Raw genomic sequence first — 9,649 nt, forward strand, 5'->3', positions numbered from 1 at the left:
TTCAAACTGAAATGCATTCTGCAGACCATGAAAAAAAGCTGCTCCTTTTGACAGCTGAACTCAATACATAAGAACTATTTAAGAGAAGCTGCTTTACAAGCAGTGGGTGGCAGATGACAATTAGGTTTTTTCTTCTGTTATGGTACTGGGGGGTATGGGAAATTATCACCATTAGTCACAGTGTGCTTGATGCAACAACAAAGAGGGACCAGGCTCTCTCTGTCTCCTTTCCCATGTTTTATTTTCCCTGTGTATCTGCACACATTGCCTTTATTCCTCCCTACATGCACACACACACTCATTCTTCAGTCTGCTCCCAATTTTGTCTGCCTTTGCTTTAATTCAACCTTAAATATGTTACACATTTAAATATTTAAATGTGCTAAATGCAAATCTGACCAGCTTCCTGAGCTGTTGGAAGCATTTTGCTTTGGTCCTTGAAGATCAGGATAAAAAAGTTGAATCCAAGCAAGACAGGGATTAAAAGAGGAGGAGGGGAAAAAGAGAAGAGCAGGGAAGAGAGGGGGGACAGCACAGATCCTCCAGCAGCACTCAGCTACAGGGACAGCAGGAGTGGGACAGGGAATGGGGAGATGGGACAGGGGGAATGGGGGAGATGGGACAGGGGGAATGGGGGAGATGGGACAGGGAATGGGGAGATGGGACAGGGGGAATGGGGGAGATGGGACAGGGGAATGGGGGAGATGGGACAGGGGGAATGGGGGAGATGGGACAGGGGGAATGGGGGAGATGGGAGAGCAGCAATGAGGGAGCTCCAGCTAGGCAGGGCTGAGGGGTCCTGCCTGCAGCCCCTTAAACCTTGTGTGGGCCAGGAGCTGTGCTGGGCCATCAGCTCATCCTCCTCAGGGGCACTGAGGGCCTCCAGAGGTGCCTGGCCCATCTGAGCCCCCAGGCTGGGCTCAGCACCAGGAGAGCAGCCTGGAAAGGGCAAAGACCCCAAAATCCCTGGGAGAGGGGCCCAGTGTCCCCTCAGCCACAGGCAGAGGTGGCCCGGGAGGGAACAGCAAACCCAGGTGCTTCATGGCCACAGAAAGAAAGGCCATTTTCATGGTTTTGGAAGCACCATCCCATGTAGGGATCCCCAGAGCATCACCTACCTCTGTGAAGAGCTGCTCATGGTTCTCCTCTGCCCCACAGCTGGGCCTGGAAGCACCAGCAAAGCCAGGCTGGGCTCAGGGACACCAGTAAGGCCCAGCTGGGCTCAGGGACACCAGTGAACACCAGTAAAGCCCAGCTGAGTCTTCCATCACTCCCCCTCACCCCCAGCATGGGCCCTGCTCTGAGCTGCCATTCTCACCAGGAGAAGCTGTAACCCTCCCTTGCTGTGTTCCCAGCTTGTATCAGCACTGCATGGTGTGCTGCACTGGATTTGGGGACACTTCCTGAGCACCAGACAATGGCCTGGACTATGTGGCACCTTTTTGCTAAGAAAAGGACTAATTTCAGCAAACTATGTTCAGTAAAGTGACTTTTTTCCTCAGCTTGGCACACAGCACATCAGGCTGAGGGGGCAGAGGCCACAAGGGCTGCAGGCCCGAGTTCAGCACAGGCCTGAGGGTGCTGTGGGAGACACACACAAAGGCATTTATTGAGCACATTCTCCACCAGGCAAGAGAGTACACAAAAGGGCAAGAAAAACTAATGAAAAAATCCCATCAAAAAGTTATTTGGCCATAAATGAACATCAGGGTGGCAGCATCAGATATGATGGCTCTCAAATACTTTCCTTTCCCCTGAAGGTCAGGCAGCCCTTTAATAAAATTTGAGAATCACAGCTGTAAAGTCTGCTCCTGCCTCTGTTCTTTGCCTGCAGAGAGAATATATATGCATGAGTCTGTATTTCTAATAGCTGGGGCTAAGGAAAACTCCAAAGATCTTCAAAAAAGGATAAAAACATCCTTTGTCATACAGCAGCTCCCAAGCCATGATTTTGGTAGAAAATAGGCAGAGTTGTATGAAAAGCTACACAGAGCATACAAAAGGCAACAAACAAAAGTGAGTGAATTCAGGACACGGCTGAATCATTTTAATATCAGCACTTTGAAAATGTGATTAGCATATAGTTAGGAGACACTTCTCCTTTGCATCTAAAAATACCATGGCAGCTCTGGAAGAGAGCAGCCACCAGCAGAGCAGGAGTTGCATAATCCTCCCTCAGCCATTGTCTGCAGGGAGCAAAAGGGCCCCAGGTGCTTCCTTGGTGTTGTGGAAATAGCAGCCAGTTAATTTAGCAGTTTGATTTTTATGACATTTAGCATAACAAACACATCAAGGTCAGCCTGGAATAGTCAAAAGACATACATATTCACACCAGACACTGACATCCTTTGATAAAAGGCTGCACATCTCCTGTAGCACTTAAAAATTAAGGAGGAAACAGCATGAGGAGCCCAGGTTTGTGGCTCTGATTTGCATAGGTCCCACCTTGCAGGGACAATAAGGAGGCTATGGCTGCTCTGAGGTCAGCCCAGCTGGCAGTGCTGCCTCTCTGGGCCAGCAGAAATCTTTCCTTCCACTGCTGGAGCCCTGCAAGGGGCCTGGCCTGCACAGCCCTAAATGTGGGAGATTGCTGAGGAAGGACAGCTCAGCTCAAGGCAGATCTCAGGCAGGAGCCAGGATCAGCCTTGTCCCTCAGACAGAAGAAATCCCTTTATCCTTTCACACTGGGTGCCAAAGACAAGCACCTGGATGTCCCCCAGGCTGCAAGGGAACCCTGAGACCCTGATCTTTCTCTGTGCCCCCTCTGTGCCCTCCCAGCTGAGCACTGGCACAGCCCAGCCCTGCTGCTCCCCACACCCCCTGTGCCTCCCACAGGATCTGGGTGCAGTTCTGGGCAGCCAGCTGGTTTCACTCAAGGCAGTTCCATGCTTTTCATTGTGTTTTTAATTTTCACTTCACTGAGATTCACTCCCACGACCACGTTTTCTGGCTTCTTCCAGTTTCTGTCCTTTATTTTTACTGCTGGAGTCAGAGATTATTATCTCCAAGAAAGAGATTTCAGCTGTGTTATATTGATGGTAAGCGCTGTTTTTCCTGCTCTGTCTGATTTTCCATGCAAGATGCTTTTGGTATAGCTTTAGCTGCTGCAGATTGTTTGCCACGTCTGGGAGTTTCCCTCTCCTGCTGTGCAAGGTGCCAGCATTCCTGCAGGAGGGATTGCAGCCTCTGGAGCCCCAGAGGAGCAATCTGCTCACTTGGAGAGGGCCACAGGAACAAATGCAGGCTGCTTAGCTGGAGAGGAGCACAGAACCCCCACAAATCCAGGCTGCTCTGGGGCACCATGCCCTCCCCAGGTGGTTTCCTGGTGTCCCCAAGCACCTCTGTGTGTGTCCCAGGCAGGAGGGACCTTCCTGTGCCATGCACAGGTCCTGGCACAGGACAGCCAGGGGACCACAGCTCCCAGCAGGAGCCTGTCCCAGTGCTGGGGTACAGGCAGGGACACCTCCATCCTTGACAGCACAAAATAACCAATCCAATACAAGATACAAATCTTACAGCATTTACATACAGGTTAGAAGAATCATTACATTACCCTACTGTGTTACATTTTACACCCTAAAAACTACTCTTTAGACCCCTTCTGCTAAGCTAACAAAGTCTGCTCTGATCTTTGGACCTGTCTGCAAGCAGAGGGTATTGTTTCATCAAAAAGAGATGACTTTCAGCTGGCCACACCATTGTTTTCCAGTTGTTCAGTAGCTAAAGTATCTCAAAGCTTGCTTTCATTTCAATCTCACTTATAGTTTCTATATTCTCAAAATCTTTTGCCAAGCAATCATATTTATAAGGCTTTCCTGTTTCATCTTCCCCAACACTCCACCCTACTGGGAAAATGCCCAGGCAGCAGGGACACACTGCTGAAGGTCAGGACTGAAGGCACTGATGCCACACAAAGTCACCATGAGCTGGACCTGGCCAAGGCCATCTCCCTAGAGCATCATTTTCTCCACCCCAGGGGGGTTATTGAGCTGCCACATGGATCTCCAACTCTGACTAAGCATCTTCCTCCTCCTTTCAGTCAGAGACGGCCTCCCCACCTCTCCAGCAGCGCTCTGTGTTAGCCTTGCCCACCCTTCTTTCCCAGCACCAATGTTGGGTGCTTGTGCTCCAGAGCACTCAGGTGCTCCCCAGCCACCCTTCACAGGTGAAATCTCCTTCCCCAGCCACCTTTCACAGGTGAGAGCTGCTCCACAGCCACCTTTCACAGGTGAGAGCTGCTCCCCAGCCACCTTTCAGAGCTGAAAGCTGCTCCCCAGCCACATTTCAGAGCCTCCAAGAGCCTCCAGCAGTGGAAGTCCCTCCCTGCTCTGTCCCAGCCCTGGCACAGAGGCTGGCAGTGCCAGGAGCTCTCTCACATCCCTGCACTGGCACAGCTGGGAGAGCAGCCCTGTAAGGGAAGCACAAGCAGGAAAGCAGTGTCCCCACCTTGTCACAGGTCACCAGCAGCCACCAAAGATCCAGCCAGGCTCCCTCAGCTGTCACACTGCCCTTGCTCTGCAGGGGACACTCTGTGACTCCAGCCAAGCCAGCACTGTAACCTTTCCCTCCCTGCAAAACCAAAGCCAGCAGGGCTGTGCCCAGAGCAGACCCTCACAGCACCCCCCAGGCTTGGGAAATAATCTTTGTCAGGGCAGTGCAACAGAGGAAGTGCTACTGAAAGTTGCTGCTGCCTCAGCATTTTTATTTTCAATCAAAGCAGCATTTTTTATTTTTGTGTAATAGTTTTTCCCCCTTTGGCATTTTCATTAAAAGACCAACAGGAAAAAAATTCCTCAACAATCCCAGAGTGGAAGTTATAAGCAGCCTGACACCTGGTAATGTGATATTTCAAGCTCTGGTCTGGCACTTTTATGGTATTTCTGAACCAAGCACTCAATCAAGTGGGCTTAAAACAGAAAGTTTGTTACTCCCAGATTTTTCATCTCACATTTCAGCAATGGAAGAGTACAGTACAATAAGGCAGGGAAATACCTAGGAAGTAAATACTTTTACCACAGTATAATTATTCCCCTCAACAAAAAGACTTGTGAGATGGATCCTGAGACAGTGCTCAGCGCTCACAGCCCACCTGAGAGCACCTTGGCTTCTTATTTGAAATGCCTCTAAGGAAACAGGGCTCTAGCAGTCCCTTTGTCCACCCTGCTGTCTCCCCTTCACCAAGAGCTGTGCAATCCACCAGACCCCTTCACTCCAAGCTGGAGCAGGACAGCAGAGGTCCAGTACTGTCCATATCCACACATTCTGACATTAAAATGCAGAAGAGAGCAGAAATTGCTGTCTCAAAGCAACAACACAAAGGTGATGCTCACTGAACCACTCACATGCCAGATTTGTCTGGAAGCTCTTGCAAGGAGCTCCAAGAGCTCTTGCAAGCTCTTCCCTGTGCTGGCTGGCAGTGTCTGCCCAGCACAGACTCCCAGCAAAGCTTTCCCTCCCTCCTTGCTCCAGGACCTTGGGGAGAGAGGATATGGCAGCAACAGTGTCTGATGCCCTCACTGAACTGCTCAATGTTTTTTAAATCCCTGCAGGGTGAGAAATCCATGGGGGTGAGAAATGCCAAACCTGTGGAAGGAGAAGGGGCAGGGCAGCCAGACCCTGGCACAGGCAGCACCCCCAGCACCAGCACCAGGAACAGGGCACTAGGACAAGACTGAGGTTCCCAGGAGCAGGAGGGAAGGTAACCTGCACATCCCAGCAGCCAAACTTGTCCCCACCTGGCTCCTCAGGAGACAAGAAAGCCTTCAGCAAGTCACCCTCACACCTGGGGCTGATTCCTGTGAGATAATCAGAATGTTTCCCAATCCAGGCACAGTTCCAGCTGAGCCTGCTGGCTGTGGTCTCCCTGCCAGGAGCCCTGGGGAGCTGGCAGGGGCTGCTTTGCCCTTACAGGAGCCCTGCAGCACCCAAAGAAGAGCAGAGCCCCCAGGGGCAGGCACTGAGGGGGTACAGGAGCCAGCTGTACTGCTCTGCTTTCTGTCCTGTGTCACCACATTTCCCTTCACAGAGAAAAGCAAGGCACAGTTCTTCCCAAGAATATTTCTGGGTTTCACGTTCTCTGAACCTCAGAGAAAGGAAAAACAATTCTTATCATTTACTGTGCCTGTGTTTGTGCCAAAGTAGAATGCAGTGTGGAGATTGTTTACCCACAGTGATGGTGTTTTGTCTTCTTGGCCTGTCAGGGCCAGGTGTGTGTGTGTGTGTGTGAGTGTGTCGGGACTGTCGCTGACAGTCACGAGATTCTGGGCAGGGTGTGCAGAGTTGAATGTTTGGCAGATTCAGTTTAGATGCAATGTAATATAGTATAGAATAATATAGTATAATAAAGTAATTAATTAGCCTTCTTGAGAAGATGGAGTCAATGCATAATTCTCTCCCCCTCATTAGGGCAAAAATATCCACAGTAGTCCTGCCTGCCACAGCAAGGAAAGGTTTGCCCAAAGCACAGGCTGGGAAGTGTCACAGACATCTTTTATGAAAAATCCTTTCCTTAGGATTTTTTCTCTTGAGAAGCTGAGAGGCCTCAGGAACAAAATGTAAACATTGATTATCTGCTGCTGTGGAATGCAACAGGTGCATCTCTGATTGGTCTCATGTGGTTGTTTCTGATTAATGGCCAATCACAGTCAGCTGGCTCAGACTCTCTCTCCGAGACAGAAGCCATTGTTATGATTCTTTCTTTTTCTATTCTCAGCTAGCCTTCTGATGAAATCCTTTCTTCTATTCTTTTAGTTTCGTTTAAATATAATATAAATCATAAAATAATAAATCAAGCCTTCTGAAACATGGAGTCAGATCCTCGTCTCTTCCCTCATCCTCAGACCCCTGTGAACACGGTCACAGGGAAGGTTTGCCCAAAGCTCTGAAAAGGAAGGTTTGCCCAAAGCAAAGAGAGGGAGGGTTTCCCCAAAGCTCAGGAAAGGAAGGTTTGCCCAAAGCTCAGCCATGCCTGGACCCCTCTCTCAGTGCCACAGCAGCTGGCACCACCCAAACACCAGAGCTAATTGCAGAGACAGCAGAATCATCTGCATTCTGCCCAAAACAAGGCATTGTTATTTTTATGCACGCACACACAGACACAAGTAAAGAACCCTTCTCGTTTCAAGCTGTGCTATTATGCTAACTACAGAGAAATAAATATGCCACACTGTAGCTAATAAGTGTCATTCACATCAGTATTTATTCCAAACATGTTTCCCCCATCACGTCTGTTCTGCCTGGAACTGCTCATCACTAAGGAGGAGACCTTTATTTCTAGTGATTTAAGCAGACAGGAGAGAGTTAGCAATTAAAGCACACTTTTGTACAGTTTAATTCTTTTTATTTCAGCTATCAGGGAGTGTTATGTGCTATCTCTGTATCTATTTCTGGAGCCACCACCTACCAGCACTGGCTTTGTAATTCAGCAATTTGCAAGATGGGCTCTCTGGCCTGGGGCTGGGGCTGGCTCCTGATGTGCCACGGGCTTGTGGCTCTCAGCCCCACATCCTGCTCCATAGGACAGGCTCTCTCTCAGGGAAATGGGCTCAGAATCATTTCTGTTCATGCTCAGATGCCTTCCTGCACTCCAGCACTTCTCTCTCAGCCCATGCCTGGGTAGGTGGTGGCTGCAGGTGGCTGCTGTCCCTGCAGCTGTCCCAGGAGCTGTCCTAGCCACACTGGGAGCTGCCAGCAGCCCAGCACAGATCCAGGCACCTCTGGCTCTTCCCTTCAGGGATTATTTCTCTGCTCATCAAAGGCTGGCAAGGACTGAATGTCATTCAATAAAAGTATTTCAGAGCTAAAAATAGTCTCCTGATTTTTGCTTCCTTCCCAGAGAAAACACCTGCCTGCAGATGAATTCAGTGGTCCTATGCACACATCTCCTCTTTCCCCTGATGTAACACACACTGCACAAGGCTTCACATAAAACCCCAACTCCTGCTGCCTGAGCTGGACTATAAACTGGAAATAGAACCAGAAATCACCACCAGTCATGGAAATCAAGCAAGGCTTTGGCTTCTGCCCAAGAGGGACAGACCCATGAGCCCATCCTGGACAGAGCACGGGTCCCAGCACAAACACCACAGGTGTGCAGTCAGCTCTGACACCCACAGCCTCCCCAGTGAGGTGGAAATGGTTTCAAACATGAGGAGGGCAGGTGATAACTGAGGGGCTAATGCTGCTGCCCTAAGGAAGGAACCCCAGGGACTGAAGGAGGGCCAGAGCTGATTTCCTGCTCACACAGACACAGGGATCATGTGCTGAGGATCCTGTTGTGCAAGAATACACCTGGGCATGTTACTGCAAGTGAGGAGACAAGCACCCATGTGCATTGCAGAGGGGTAGGGAGAAAAGGAAAAAATAACCTTTAATTTCTCCCCTTATTTTCATTCTTATGGTTAAAGGCCTGATTTGTAAAGATACCAAAAACCTAAAGTTGTCATTGATGTTCCTGGACTTTGCTTTTTAAACTGGCACAAACAGCAGTGGACCATACACAAACTGAGCTCCATCCATGGATCTAATGAACCTCAGACAGTGCCCAGAGGTGGCTGCAGCTGCAGCTTCTCTCTAACCTCATCCATCACCTACTCTTCCCCTACTCCCAGGTATAATCCTTGCCTCTTCCTGCCTACAGCCTGGTCCAGCTGAAAGCAGAGTCAACTTGCATCAGGGGAAGACAAGAATGGCTGTGCCACATTTCTTCCCCACAAATGAAGGGGCCAATCCCACTCTGATCTAATGGGGAGCTGAAGATGGAGGAGTGCTGCACATACACATTTCTATCCAGGATCACATACCAAGTATTTTGGTACTTCTGTCTTTTTCATATTTTCTTACATTAAGGCAAGAGAGACATCTAGAGATGGCAGGCAGGGGATTGCAAGTTCCTGGAGAAAGAGTTTCTGGAGAATGTGTAGCATGGTTTGTTCACAGAGTGAGAACAATAAATCAAGTGAATTAAATATGAAAAAAATCAACACCTAGTCATAAATTATAAAAGTCCAAGAGGAAATAGCAATGGATTACAGAGTGGTAGGAATGCTCTCTATTTCCATGGCCCTCACACTGAGTTATCCCCAATCTGTTAAAAAAGCAGTCTGAAAGGGGAGGGAGGGAGTCACATAGCCTGCTAGAGCATCTTGTCCAAAAGCAGACAATGCCACAGGAATGCACACACAATGATTCAGTGCACCACCAGCAGATAAAAGCCTCGATAAAATATAAATAAAACCAGACTAGGAACTTGAATCCTGCCCCAGCACAAATGTACCAACAGAATCAGTGTCCCAACTCCATCACATGCCTGATCAGATGGGCTGTCCTGAGGATGAGGATAATCACAGCCCATTACTGCATTAATGACACAAGAGCAGCACCTGAGCAGAGAAAACATCAGAGGCACGAACAAGAATGGAGGCCACCAGCCTCTGCACCCTCCAACTTCACTAGAACAGTTCCCCAGACCAAACTGTGGTTAAATCCACCCAGATATTTACTGAGAGCAGGACACTTACATTAATAGGCAGTTAAGACATAGCTTTGTCGTAAATCTAAATTAGCTAAATAACATTAGACAAAAGGGTGAGGAGGAAAAGGTGCATTTCCAGTCACACACCAGGCTCCTGAGCCTGCTGCAGTATTTTGC

Source organism: Ammospiza caudacuta, chromosome 17 (assembly GCF_027887145.1).
Source record: "Ammospiza caudacuta isolate bAmmCau1 chromosome 17, bAmmCau1.pri, whole genome shotgun sequence".
In the NCBI taxonomy this organism is placed as follows: domain Eukaryota; kingdom Metazoa; phylum Chordata; class Aves; order Passeriformes; family Passerellidae; genus Ammospiza; species Ammospiza caudacuta.